This window comes from Pseudopipra pipra, chromosome 8, assembly GCF_036250125.1.
Source record: "Pseudopipra pipra isolate bDixPip1 chromosome 8, bDixPip1.hap1, whole genome shotgun sequence".
NCBI classification, from domain to species: Eukaryota; Metazoa; Chordata; class Aves; order Passeriformes; family Pipridae; genus Pseudopipra; species Pseudopipra pipra.
Genome location: NC_087556.1, coordinates 2548241 through 2562698, shown reverse-complemented (window position 1 = coordinate 2562698; position 14458 = coordinate 2548241). Strand labels below are relative to the sequence as shown.

The window sequence follows — 14458 nt, the reverse complement described above, 5'->3', positions numbered from 1 at the left end:
CCTGCATTCCAATAGCTCCGTTCAGCCCCTGACTGTAAAAACAGGCTCCAGGCTTTGTCTGTCTGTACAAACCAGCTTCCACTTGCAGAATAAGTGAATTTGCTCCTCTTTCATTGACAGCTACGGGTTTCAGTGACTGACAAACACAAATCCCAGTTCCCCTTTGGAGAATATGGAGGACAAAACCTATACTGTGGTGAACTCAATTCTGCAGCACAGCTGGGCTCTAAAGGCTTTACCTGCCCTCTCACTTTCTCTCCTGCACTTGGATTTTTTTCTTTTAGTGGGAAACTCCATTCGGAAAACATTGCAAATGCAAAGACGTGGACACCAGTTATCTTGTTAAGGTATTGCAAAAGATAGTTTGAACAATTCTTTATTTTATGTAGAGATACAGCAAAAGAAGGGCTATTAAGTCCTTATTAAGAACATTAACCTTTTAGTGAATTGATTTAAAGAAGAGAACATAACTTGCATTTGTTTTGACAGACAATAGCAAACATTTTGTTGCACTATTTTAGGAGTAAATATTAGGAGTAAATGTAGTAGCTGTCTAAATTATAGAATCTAAAGGTTTGGTGCTGGGGAGGGTACAGAAAGAACTGAGACTGTCTCTGGAATAGAGAGATGGTATAAGAAAACCTATGTTTATTGCAACGGTCTGTGATCACAGGAGAGGAGGTTTGGAACTTTATATTTTATATTCTTTTAGTAACCAAACCACAAGAAAAAATTTACTAGCTTCATGCCTTTTCTGATTGCTTTCCAAAATTACTGCTTTAATGTTTTAGTATTTGTAACATACTTTGAGGATTAATTTACCAGGATGACAGTGAGACGAACATCCTTCAGCCCAGGAATTCGCTCTAGTTGGCAACTCTTCAGGCATGTAGAAGACACAGGGTCACATGAAATACTTCCTTAAATATTCTAAAGATAGATATTAATTAGGTTTGTAAGAGTTTCTAGAAGGGGTTGAGATTTAAGTGTTTATGTAATTGGCTAACATGCAAAATAATATTCTTCAATTATAGAAGTTGTTGCTTTATTGAGAATTTCACTACCTGACACCTAACATCATGAGGGTGTCCCATCCACCTTGGGACAGAGAGCCCTTGTGGAGGGGCCCTTGCTATTGAGGTGAGCCCTGGGAATTCCGCTAATTACCAAATGGGATTTCTAATTAATTCTTATCATGTTGTTCTATTTGTTCAAATAGGCTTCTGTAGGATGTTAGCTAGTTTTGAAATTTAGTGGGCAGCAGAGACTCCTCTGACCACAGAGCTGGCGTGTCCTCCACACTCCTTATGCACCTTTGAAGGGTTATTTTTCATTGTAGTTCCAGCCAGAATGGGAAAATGATGCTATTATGCCTTAGATATCAGAAGAGTCAAAGAGCTCTTATCTTCTTCTCTTATCCACACATTGGAAATTCATGGCCTGTATTTCTGGAAGCTTTGCAACTCGTTTCTGTGATCGCAGAAGTAGGATCAAATTCAAAGATGAGGGAGAGTGTTAATAACTGGATGTTACCTGGTTTGCAGGTCTATCTCAGCTGAAGGCAACCCTCTATTGCATTCAGTGTTCACATGGGAGAGAGAGCAAATCCAGAAGAAACTGGTTGTTTTGCAGCTAAACAACTGTCCTGGTTTGGGCTGGGGTACAGTTAATTTCCTTCCCAGTGGCTGGTGTGGGGCTGTGTTTTGGATTTGTGCTGAACACAGGGTTGATAATGCAGAGGTGGTTTTGTTACTGCTGAGGCCTTTCCTGCCACACTGGGGAGGGGGCTGGGTGTGCTTGGGAAGCTGGTAGGGGACACAACCAGGACAGGAGATCCAAACTGGATATTGCAGACCATATGGCATCATGCTCATTATATAGACTGAGGAGAAGGAGGAAAGGAGGGGTTGTTTGGAGTGATGGTATTTGTCTTCCCAAATAACTGTTATGTGGGACAGGACTTGCTCTCCTGGAGATGACTGAACACCGCCCCAGCCATGGGAAGCAATGAATTAATTCCTTGTTTTGCTGTGCTTGTGTGCACAGCTTTTGTTTCATCTATTAAACTGTCTTTATCTCAACCCAGGAGTTTTCTGGCTTTTACTCTTCTGATTCTCTCCCTGATCCTACTGGTGGGGGAGCGAGCGAGCGGCTGTGAGGGGCTTGGCTGCTGGCTGGGGTTAAACCATGGGACTAGCTCCAGTCAAAGAGCAGCCAGTTTTCCCATCTTTTCCCTTTGCTTTATAACTAAATATACAAGAAAGAAATAAGTATTAGTCGTCCTTTTAAAAGGAGTGAAGATAATCCTCTAGTATGGGCCACACGTCTACATCATCTATTGAATTTTGAAGCCAAACATTGTGTTGATTTCCCAGCCTTTCCGTTGTCCTTTATCCTGCTAAGGTGATGGGCAGACCAGTGAGTGAGCACTGTGGGTTTTTTCATCTGTCCTACAACAAAACATGCCTTCAGCCATGACCTGGCAGCCACGAAGCTACCTAAAACAATTTTCTAATCTGTGATGGAAACTCCATATCCTGTTCAGTCTCGATATTTATTGTCCACAGAATAAACGTACTCTTAAAAAAAATTAACTCTCTCGATATTTTGCTCTATTTTACAGTGTTGGCATTCTTTCAGACAAAGTGTGAGTGCAGAGATGAATTCATGTGGTTTGCACTAGAAAGTGGTTTATCTATTTTTGCTTGCTAAAGCCCTGAGAAAGTTTATCTGTCATTATGAAATCTGAAGGAAAACAGAGGATTTGGGTATTACTGCTTGATGTTTTCTGCAATCAATACATTTTCAAGTCATTTTACAGCATTGATGTTTTGTTAAGCAAACACATCTGTTTCCAGATATGGGTTGCTCAGTTTGTCCAGGATATCTCAGCATTTCTTTCAGCCATCAACTCCCACACCCGAGCCTGTATTTATCCAATTTAAGAGCGTCTTTTCCTTTGGTGGTTCTTTATGTTTTTGTACTTGCCACCTACTGTTTCATCCACAAACTAGATCAATTTATTTTCCTGACTCGACACCATAGGCATAACAAGTCTCTCTGAACTGTCACAGTTCACATGTAAAGTGGCCTTTTAAAGGTGTATTATGACTGTTGTAAATCTCTCTAGTCCCACTCCTACAGCAGAACAGAGTGTTTCAGTACAGGGCTCATCTGGGGAACTCTTCACGGGATTTTTGCAGTACTCAGGAGGACGATGGGATAAAGTCCCTGTAATGAAGGCAAACTTGACAACTTGCAGTTTTCTAGAATTCAGACAAATGTAATGGTTTCTGAAGCTGCTGTGCCGCCTTCTTTCCCTGAGGTTGTGAGGGTGCTGTTCTGTTTGGGTTGTGCAGAAGTCCTGAAGGGAAGGGAGGCACAAGAGAAGGCAACAGAAATGTGTGTGAGAGAACAGTAAGGTAGAGGCAAGGGAACTGAGAAGGATGTCTCAGTTGCTCTGGAGTTAATGTGCTGGAGCTAGGAAGATGATCCTAATCTAATTAATTATTAGTAGCTAAAAAATACATCATTCATCCAGGCAAAATCTTCCTGAAATGCTGCTGCTTTCATCTCCTACTACCTGTTATTGTAGATGGCACTCCTCTATTTTTCCAGCCACTCTTGCCTCCAGCATGGTCACTATTTTTTCAGCTTTCTCCTCTTGTAAGCGTGGAAGAATGGTGCACTGCTGTTTTTCTGGAACTGTACCTTTTTCTTTCATCAAAACTCAGCTGTGTTCTCAACTTTTTGTGCTTCAACTTCCGTAGGACTCTTTAATACATTCTCTTTCTTGCCATAGGAACATCATCACCTTGACTCCAACCCCTGCACAGAATCACAGGGTGGTTGGGGTCGGGAGGGACCTTTAAAGAACACCTAAATTCCACCCCTTGCCATGGGCAGGGACACCTTCCACCAGACCAGGTTGCTCCAAGCCCTGTCCAACCTGACTTTTGTCTTTAGCTTTTGTGTTCTCCCATTCACGAGATATATACTTGAAGCTTTAAGAGCAATTTCTCTTTACACAAAGTTCTCTTTGTAAAGCCCACTTTTCCCTTTAGTTTCCCCCTTGTTCACAGGATTCCTCAGCCACTTCACCCATAAATATCTTATTACTTTTTTCCATGTCAATCCTTGTGTATAAGGGAAAAATCAGTCTAATAGAACTGTCCACCCATTTCTGTGCCCTCCCTCTAAATATCCCACATGACTCCTTCTGACTCTCTGCCTGTGAGTCCCTGTTATGTCTGAGTGTGGAGATCAGATGCATTGCCCTTCCTTGCTTTGCTTCTCCAACTATTCCTTTCCTCTTAATTTTCCCTATTGCCACTATTTCTAATGGAAATTCATGCTGGTAACTAAGCCCACAACATGTTCAACACCATTAACTGTGCTTGTCTTTCATCTTGTAGACTGCCAAGAAATTTAGGCTGGAATCTGTGATTAATATGTTGCTGGGGTAGTGGAATGTCCATAATTCTGTGACTGTGGTCAGTGAAAGGGTATTTTCTCTCAATGTGATGAACTTCTAATCATCTGTGAGGGATGGTGATTCTGGGACACCAGGTTGGTTGACTGGAAATGTCTTTGTATTCATTCTTTTGAAGAATAGAAGTGTTGACAGGAGAAGCATTAATACTGTTTTAGTCGGTTTTGTTTGTAGCTTAGAAACTATTCTATTGCAATATAGGCATGTCATTGAGTACACAGAATTTTGTTTTAAACTTTTTAAGACATTACAAGTACCTTAAATTACGAAGAGCAGTAAATCAGGAATATATACTACTCCTGATTCCTAAGTAAATATGCATACTTACTTTAACTATTTTTTTCTTCAGAAAAATTTACATATTAAGTAACTTGGTTAGGATCAGATCATGCCAACACATGCCAGAGAGCTTTCAGCTGAAGATATAGAAGCTGGAATAGTTAATAGTCACTCTTTTCCATCCTTAGGTTTAGTTTCTATTAATGTAACACTGCTCTAAAATGTAACTACTCATGAAAATATGTGAAAATCTACTGTCAAAGAATCATAGAATATGCTGAGTTGGAAGGGACCCACAAGGATCATTGAGTCCAACTCCTGGCCCTGCCCAGGCCCATCCCCAAAAGTCACACCCTGTGCCCCAGAGCATTGTCCAAACCCTCCAGGAGCTCTGGTAGCTTTGGTGCTGTGCCCACTGCCCTGGGGAGCCCGGTCAGTGCCCAACCAGCCTCTGGGGGAAGAACCTTTCCTTGAGATCCAACCTAAACCTGCCCTGAAGAACTTCAGGCCATTTCCTGGGATTCTGTCACTGATCACTCTATTGTAACATATATAATATATTGTCTTCTATTGCAAATGCAGAGCAAAGTAAAATTTCTCAAAATAAAGGTAGTGAAGAAATTAAAGTTTAAGAACTTAAGCATGGAAACAAGTTTCTCAGGGTTGTGTTCAGTCTGTGTATCACAGAAAAATTGCCTTCAGGTAGGGGGCATTTTGTCTTTTCCAAGTAAGTTTGATGCATTGTATGCAGTGGCTTCAAATGGCCACTTCTTTAGATGTTTTGAAATATTCCAGATGCACTTTTGCCAGATAATTTCTGGTCATAATGGCAAGATTCTGTTAATGTTAAAGTCTGTGTGCAATTTAATTATTAAGTGGACATTATATTTGCATAATGGCATTACAGCCCAAAACCTTTTGTTTTTTTTCTTTACTCTCCATGAAGGTAGGCATTCATTTATGGAAGCCATAGAGTGGGAACTTTTGGCATCCTGAAGAATTGTGTTCTAGAATCTATATCTTTAATATCATTCCTCGGGTCAGAAGCTGCCATGAGCAAAGAGGAGTGCTACCAGTGCCTGAGGGTCCTTACATTGGCAAGGACTTGATACTGTAAGATATACCAGATTGTTTGAGCAGGTAAATTACTTCTTGTACAAAGAGAAAGCAAAAAATCCTGTGTTTTTCGCCAAATGTAGAATTCTTTCCTCCCCCCAGATCAGTGTCTCTGAACATGAGAGGTTTTGTGGTGTCAGGGGGCTGTGACCCGTATTATGCAGTTCTTTCACTGCTGGTCTAAAATGCCACAGAGAAGGGCAGAAAAAACCAGATTTTACATAGTATGGAAAAGCAAAGGCTTCCTGACTCACTTTAGTGATATGCTCAATCCATAAAGTGCTCAGGATGTGTCAAGAATAACACAAAAATTTCTGCCTTCTCCAAGAAAGCATGAGAAAGGAGAGGCCAAAAGGGTTTATAGCTCTATTGGTTGTCAGTTTGAAAGATCAGTCCTCATGGATCATAAACAGATGTTTTCTCCTAGAAGTTGGGCTTTCCTCTCGGCAGACTTCTAGGGGATGAGATGCCCGGGAGTATGAGATGTCAGTGTTCAACTTGCAGGTGTGAGTCAGGACCTGTGGGAAAATGGTTTCTTCGTGAGTGACAGATGGCTGTCGAGTGAGGAATGCTCCAGGGCATCAAAAACAGTGCTTAGTGCCTCTACTTTGGCAGCCACATCCTATCTCACTATTTTTTATGTTTCCTTATGCTACTTAATTGTATATTAACTTGTGGTTAACTTGTCAAATTTTGACTTCCAGCTGTTCAATCCTCTGTTTTTATCAACCAGCTTGGAATACTTCTCGACTTGGAGCCCAGCCTTGCCTTTAAAGCAGTGAAAGCAGTGGGGCCAGATACGTGCTGGTCTTCTTACCATGGTCTTCTGACTTTGAGCTTGCTTGATCCTGACCGCCTCATGGGGCTTGTTTTCAGCAAAACCTCACTCTTACTTGTGCTGTGTCAGGTCAGTGTTGTCTTTCTGGCCTCAGCCTTTCTGTGAGGTTCCTATTTTTGAACTGCCCAAGAAAGGGTTGGTAACATTTAGCGTCACTGCTCAGCAGACTGGTAGGAGTGAGGGGAGTGGTTGGTCCCTTTGAAACTCAAGAGCTCTGCTTTAAAGGGGTCGAGGTCTAGAACTGCTGTCTTACAGCTGCTGTGTCAGATATGCAGATGTTTGGGTTCCAGAGAACACTTCAGTTTATGAAAACAGGCTTCCCATGCCTGCTGTACCCCCATGCAATCTTTACAGCAGCTGCTGCCCTGCAAGAGAAGGTTTCCAGGCAGACATTCCTGTGTTGTCCACCTTCCTTCAGCATCTGCATGTGTCACTTTTTTGCTCATTCCTGGCAAAAATCACAAGATGTCACCGCTCCCCATTAAAACCCAGCACCAGCCATTCCCTGCCATCCTCGGCCAGCCCTGACAGACTGGTGTCACCGGTACATGGGCAGGAGGCTGCCTGGAGATTAATTTTTATTCCAAAGCTTTTGGTTGCCAGTCACTTCATTTCTCAGTTCTGAAACTAAACACCCCTTCGAACTGTGTGCTTTGCTGGGCTGATGACCTGGCCCGCTGACCTCTCCTGTTTGTATATTTTTACTTTGATTTTTAGCAAGTGTTACTGCCTTTGACCCTCTCTGTCTGCGAGATTAATTCTACTTCAAGTCACTGTTTCTTTGGTGGTAGATTTCTGAATTAGCCACTAACTTCGGCATTCCAGTTGTAAGACCACACCCACCAAATTTCTATTACAGCACTACCATAGTCACTGTGGTAAAGATTTTTGGGCCTTCTGATGTACTGTTTTCTTTGTTTTCTTGTTTATTATTCCATTACCTCATGCTTCTGTTATGTGTGATTCTACAGCCACTTCACAGAACTCAGAAAAAGAACCTAATTAGGTTATCCCTAATTAGGCACAAAAACCCCCCTGCACTGTGTTTCATATCTTCTTGATATTTCAGCAATGTAACAGAATTTCCATTATTGTAAAAGTCTGCATGTGAATGAGAAAAAAGTCCCTTACTTGTATTCAAAATCCTAGTATTGGGCACCACTTCATGATATTTGGGACAAGGGGGATCAAGTACTATCAAGTCAAGTGAGCTGTTTTCCTAGTATGTGGAAGAATATATTTCACAAAAAAACTCAGTGCATGAAATGTGCTTCACGAAAACCCTTTTTCTAACAATTGCATGGCAGTGCTGATCTTTCTTTAATACTCATTTTTAACTTTTTTTTTTCAGATTTTTTTCCTTCAGAAAAGAGTTAGAAACTTTACTGTTTTATTAGCTTTCTCTGAATACCTTTGAAAAACAGGGAGAATTTTTTTCTATAGTAATTCAGGTCCAAGAACTGACAGCTTTCTGTATTTTCATGAGTTTTCCAATAAAGACTGTCTACTAATAATGTTTTAAACATTTTACATTGCGTTTATGTCATTACAGTTTCCCCCATGGCTAAGCATAAGGCATTTCTTGATCTGCATTTTCTGGGAGGTAAAAGTTTTAACGAAGTTATAGAAGATTCCTCATTGTGACAGGTTATAAAATCAGGAGGAAAGGGATAAAGCTGCACACACTTTCCCAGCTTTCCAGGCATCATGTCCACTTACTCTCATCAGAGAGCTGAATCTGTCCTTCTCTGGGAGTAATCAGAGCATTTGCCTAAGGATATTCCACCCATGGTAAAGCGCCCAAGGAAGTTATCTGTGGCCTCCAGACATCTCAAAGGTAGCACCATTGCTTGCCTCTCTGATTACTTTTGTATTTGTCTCATTATTTATTCCTTATTCGGGGAATATATTAAAATAGAAGTGACTTTCTTTTCTGTAACAGTCAGTCTGATGTGTTATGCATAGAAATTTTAAAATAGATTCTAATTGAGGTACTGAAAAGAAAATTTTCTGCATGTCAGGCACCCTCAATAGCAAGCTTCCTTTTTCTCCATGTTGGAAAAGCAACAACAAAAGCAGCTTATAAATGTCTGTATTATCAAAATTGGGCACCTTCAACAGCCTGAGAAGGGCAACTGGAGACATGGAGCACAGCACAACTCCTTCCCTCCACTGCTGCCAGGTGAACAAGCTGCTGTATCTCTGAAAGGACTGCTGAACCTATGGAAATCCCACAGGACTTTCTTCTGTGGCTCCCTGGGAACTGTGCCTACTCGTGGGAAAAGGTTGTCCTGAAATATTTTGAATTAGGAGCAGAGATTCTTCTTGAATGCAGTAGTCCACCCTCCACAGCTACCCACTGCCCCTTTGAGGAACTTACAACACTGTCTAAATAGCAAACAACTAAATATGCAAGTTTACTTTTTCTTTTTTTGAAATCTTAAGGCTGTCCCATTACTTAATCCATGAAGTTCTGGAAGGTGTAGACTGAGAAGCTGTATTGCAGAAAGGAAATTCACTTCTGAGGAGAAAATGCTTCTTTGCTCTGGAAATAGACTCCCCAAGCCAAGAGGATTTTAAGTGGGGTAGACTGCACAAAGACAAGCTGAATACTAACTGTTCAGATGAGGTGTTGAAGGAACATTACTTGTCCAGTGGAGGAGGTGGTTGTTAACTTGATTAAAAAAAAAAAAATTGTTTCTGTCAGTCTCTGTTCTTCCTCCAGTGCTTAATAGTTTTCCAGGGCTTTCCACCATGCATGTGAGAGGTGTAGAGAAGCTGTAGCTTCCCCTGAGCCACTGTGTAGTGTAATAACATTGCCTGGGAACAAGGAGGAACACGTTTTTTCTTTCATCCGGAGATATTCCTGGTGAGAGATGGGTGGGTGGCTCAGGCAGACTGAAAGGTGGCTCAGTGTGACTCCTGTTGTTCCAAAGTAAATCTGTTTTCCATTCCCGTCTCTGCCTTGTATGGATTGCAGAGATCCATTCACATTTAGCAGGGAAGTTTGTACTCAATAAACACTGCAGGAGCATTTCACAGTCTCAGGCTGCCACACGAGGAAGTTCTGTGTCTTTCTTGCTTGAGTTCTACCTTCCAGGATGACAGTCTTGTACTGCCCGAGGATGTACCTGTCTAGATGATCATCCCCAGGGGGCTGGGAACCTCTTGGGTAACTGGGGGCAGTTTCACTGGGAGCTGTGCTCCTTGTGCCCACATTTGGGCTTTGGTACTTAAGAGTTTTTAAATGTCACAGTGAGCAGTAAGCAGCACAGAAACCTAATCTCGTTGGGGGAGTGCATGGTACATCATACTGGTGATTTACTCATTCTTTAGGATTGTGTAGGATTGCCTACTTTTGGTGGAAATCCTTGATTTGTTCACGTTGTTCTCAAAGATGTAACCCAAAACTGGTTACTTCTCTACATTCTTTTGTGTTTAATTCAGTTCATTCCAGATTCTGCCTCTGGGGGGGTGGTGGGGGGTGATGGTGCATGTGTATATGCACACCCATGACTGCAATTTTGGCATGACCTTGGGTTTTGATGACACTAGTGCTGCTATCACAAAGAAATGAAGTAATTCCTTATGTGTGCATTTTGTCATTCCACTGGATGAAATGTATGTATCTTTAGGTGATCTGACTTGAACTGATTGCTCTCTCCTTGAGGAAAAGCACTGGTGTTAGTTACCCTGAGGCTGTCTTCTCTTTTCGAAACCTTAATTTCTGCACACTATAGTTTGTCTAAATAGGAAAAACTTTTACATTACCAGTAGGAAGTGTGAGTCAGCTTGATTACCACCTGAGGTTATACGTGTATGTGTAAAATGTACCTAGATGGAATACATAATATAAACAGCCTTTTTATTTGTCACCTGCCAAAATGTCAGTGTGCCTGTGTGGTCAGTCCATTAGTGTTAAATGGGAGAATTTTTCCCTGGGAACCATGTTCTGAAATAACTGATTGGGGTCATTAGTTTGTTTAATTTCATTGCTGCTGGTTTAGCTTACAAAAATGTGGGTGGACTTTCTTTTCTTTTTAACAATGTGCTTCAAGCAATACTGTTTTTCTTTAAGCTAAAAATACTTCTATATAAAATGTCACATCTAGAATATCACATCTTTTGTTAACCTCTAAGGAAGCCTGAACTTTTGTACTAGAAATGAACAAGGTCACCAGAACAATTTGTTCTTTGTCTACCCTGTTACACATCAACTCTAAGAATTTCCAAAGATCCTCTGGACTGCTGGAAGCCAGCAATACATTCCCAAATAGACCAAGGGACCAAGGCAGTGCAGTGAAGTCACATTGCCTTTTGCTGGCTGTGGTCAGCCATTTCCTTAGGTTCCATCCCAGTGATTATCCCATCATGGGATTTGATTTTTCTGGCATGACTTGTTTTCAGTAGACCCTGGGGTTTTTTTTGTGGTTTGTTTTTTTGTGTGTGTGTGTGGTTTTTTGTTGTTTTTTTTTTTTTTTGATGATCTACTATTTTATAAGTATTTCTCCATTAATTTTCACTTATTTCCATCAAGGTGAGGCTGACTGGTCTGTGGGTTTATTCCTCTAGCTCCTGTGAATGGGCCTTTTTTTTTCCCCTTTGTTTTGATAGAAGGAAGGAGCAGGGCAAGAACTAGCTTAAAGTAAGGCTGGGATTTCTTTCAAATTGAGCTTGATAGTGGGAGAATACATTCTCCTCATTAACGTCACCTGGAGACCAAGTAAAGATTTGATGCTGCAGTACAAGCAGCAGAACACTGTGGATTTTATAACTCATGATCATGAGTTTACTGCAGAAGAACATTTGTAGTCTTTTAAATTGGTGTCTATTATATCATATTACATTTTAGGGCACTTTAGGGCACTCTTCAATTACTTCCAAGGTGCCAAACTGAATGCCTACCCTTCTTTCATGAGTTTGTCCTTCTGATTCTTGTCCTTCTGAAACTTGGGTTTCTTGTTTCATCGGCGGAAAATGATTTGTAGTGTCATGTGGTTTGCACATCATCAGCTTCAGGTTTTAGTACATACTTTCTAGTTTCAACTTGGGATTGCTAGTTTTCATGGACTGCTAGGCTCTATAGATCTAACAAACTATGATTTATGCAAGCATACTTTGAAATTAATTTGTGAGATTTTCACTGGAATTTAGTCATAAAGGGTGGGGGGGTTTGCTGTGGTAGTGCAATAACTAAATGAAACCATTTTTAGTAGTTTTTGGTATGTAGAATGCACAAAACTGTATTGTTCTCAAATGCAGCAACTCAATAAATATGAGAGAAGACAAAAGCTTTCCCCTGTCAATTCTCAAAATACAGACTGTTGTACGTTTTTTCTATGTCAATATTAACTTTCTCTCTGCAAAGCTTCGTACAGCACAGGAGAAAGTCTTAGAGAACAAGATCTAAAATACTCCCTGAGACTTCAGGTGTCACAGTGTTGTCCCCTTCCAGAATAAAAAAGCCTTTGCCTTGGTTGTCACAGCTGTAAATTCAGTGGAGACTTGTGGTTGTACTTGACACCAGTTCAGTATCTTATGGCAAGGTAGGTCTATTCTAAAGGCCATCCACTCTATTTTCAATGCAAATTAATAAAGAATTCTTCTGTATATTAAGAGGAAACCAAAGTGCTGCCTTGTCCCAGCTGTGACTACAAGGCAGGAAAACACAATTGGATGGAGGAGGCTCACTGGCAAGTTACAGGGAGAAGTTGCAGTTCTGGATGTGATAGGAAAATAGCTGAAGTGAGAGAATGAGATATAGATGGGAAGTGGGGAACTTGGTTTTTTTTATTTCTTCTTTTCTGCCTTTCTTCTGGCTGTGTTTAGAGCCTTATGTCGTCTGGTTTCTTTCTCCTAAGGAAGTCAGGAAGGCTGTCCTGGCAGTGAGATGAGGGATGAGGGAGACAGAGGCTGATAATTTGCTGATTGCACCCAGCCCAGGGGGAGAAGCACAGGCAGAAGTGCTGGTTCAGGACTTCTGATACTTCTGGCACTGATTTTGCTGGTTTGTTGTTTTTGGGGTTTTTTTAATAAATCATCTTTTCAGTTCTTATTAGAAAACCAAAAAGCCTGACTTTGAATTAGGCAGATCTCTTTCACTGATAAAGCCAATAAAGAGAAAGATTTTATTTAATTCAGAGGTATTCAAATACTTTTGCCAGGTACTTACTGTTTGTGTTTTACAGATATTCATATACTACTGGGACTTGGCTAAAAAGTAAGAATAGATATTACTGCTCCCCTCTACTCCTTCCCAATATTAAAGAAGAGAAGCTTTGTAGGTATGTATGGTTAATGTGTCTCTCTTTGTCTAGTGTTTTTCCTACTTTATATTAGGTTTGAGAAGCATTTACTTAAAAAGATCAACTGAAATTGGTATGTAAGGCTTGAATATATATATATTTATGCACTATTTCAGTAATGACGAATCACCTGATAACTTTGATTTTAAAATGTACGATGATAACATTTGAAGTTAAATTTGAAGTAGCTACTGCAAAAATTATTTCTGTTACTTTGTAATGTTATCTTAAGGTCTAGTCCTTAATGGGTTTCTTTGAATGGATCAGGGTCTTTTTTTTACCTTAATTCCACTGGTATCGTAGAAATATAATAAGAATTAAGAAGAAGATAAAAAGAATCTTGCATTGTATAATACCCTGCTGTACTCAGTAGTGTGTATATTGACCTGAAGCTAATGCTCTCTTCCTTGGTTAGCAGCCTGATTTTTCAGTTAGATATTTAAACACAGGAACCAAAGAGTCAGTCATCCTTGTAATTCACCTTCTTTGGTGCTTAAGAAACAGCAAAGAAAGGATTATCATTATTACAGGCAGAGCACTAGTTTGGCTGTGTTAAAGTTGTGAACTGTTTTTTGTCAAAGGTTGACTGTCTCCTGCATGCTTTAAAATGCATGTTCTTACACAGATTGCCTCACAAATGAATGTATCTCACAGCTATGCTGAGAGTCATTAGAAACAGGGATTTTTCTTACTTTATTTTAATCTGGTTGAAAAGAATACTAAGGGAGTTGTTTCTATTACAGAAAGAACATCATATAATTTTTCTCACTGAAAGTCTCCAGTGATTCCCCTCAATTTGGTCTTATTTCTGTCTGCAAAACTGTGCTGTTAGTAAAGCTGGCATGAGGTAGATGTTTGTTTTTACTGGCAGGGTATACATATCAAAAGGTTTTGCTGCAGAGAAGACTCCAGACGTCCCCTGCTGATCCAAACTAGGTTGGATATTGTACATATTTTCCTTGGAGAGTGAAACTCTCTTCTCTGCCTCAGCAGAGGTGACATAAGGAGCTTTTCTGGTGGAAGTCTGGCATTGCTGCTTTTGTGTGGGAGTGGGAGCTTTTCCTGGGCTTCATTCACGTGAAGGCGTCGTTTATAAAGAAAAGTTAATGTGTTTATCACAAACGCTGGAAAAGTTCCAATTCTGCTGGAAAGGCTGGGACAGTTTCTGTCTCACTAGAACACGGTATTCAGCAGTCTTCTTCATTTTGTAATGTCATAAATTCCAGAGAAGTGATTCCTAAGCATAATGGAGTCTCAGTCAAATAGCTGTCAGAAAATACCTTAAGAATCATCTTGGGCGTGTGAGAGCTGCTCCCAGGACACAATGTGAACTCCTGTTCTAAAGAGAACACATTTCCTTCTCATGTGTCAGAGGTGTCTGTGGCTTTTCTCCATGATACCATTACCACCCTTCTGTGGCAACAGACT

General features: G+C 40.5%; 1 long non-coding RNA gene across 1 annotated transcript; it reads left to right on the top strand.

Moving 5' to 3' along the window:
- The first annotated feature begins 5727 nt into the window (after nucleotides 1-5727).
- On the top strand, nucleotides 5728-13011 carry LOC135417757 (uncharacterized). The gene is made up of 3 exons (XR_010432195.1): nucleotides 5728-5911; nucleotides 8278-8562; nucleotides 12914-13011. It is a non-coding gene; the product is annotated as an uncharacterized LOC135417757 (long non-coding RNA).
- Nucleotides 13012-14458: the final 1447 nt, after the last annotated feature.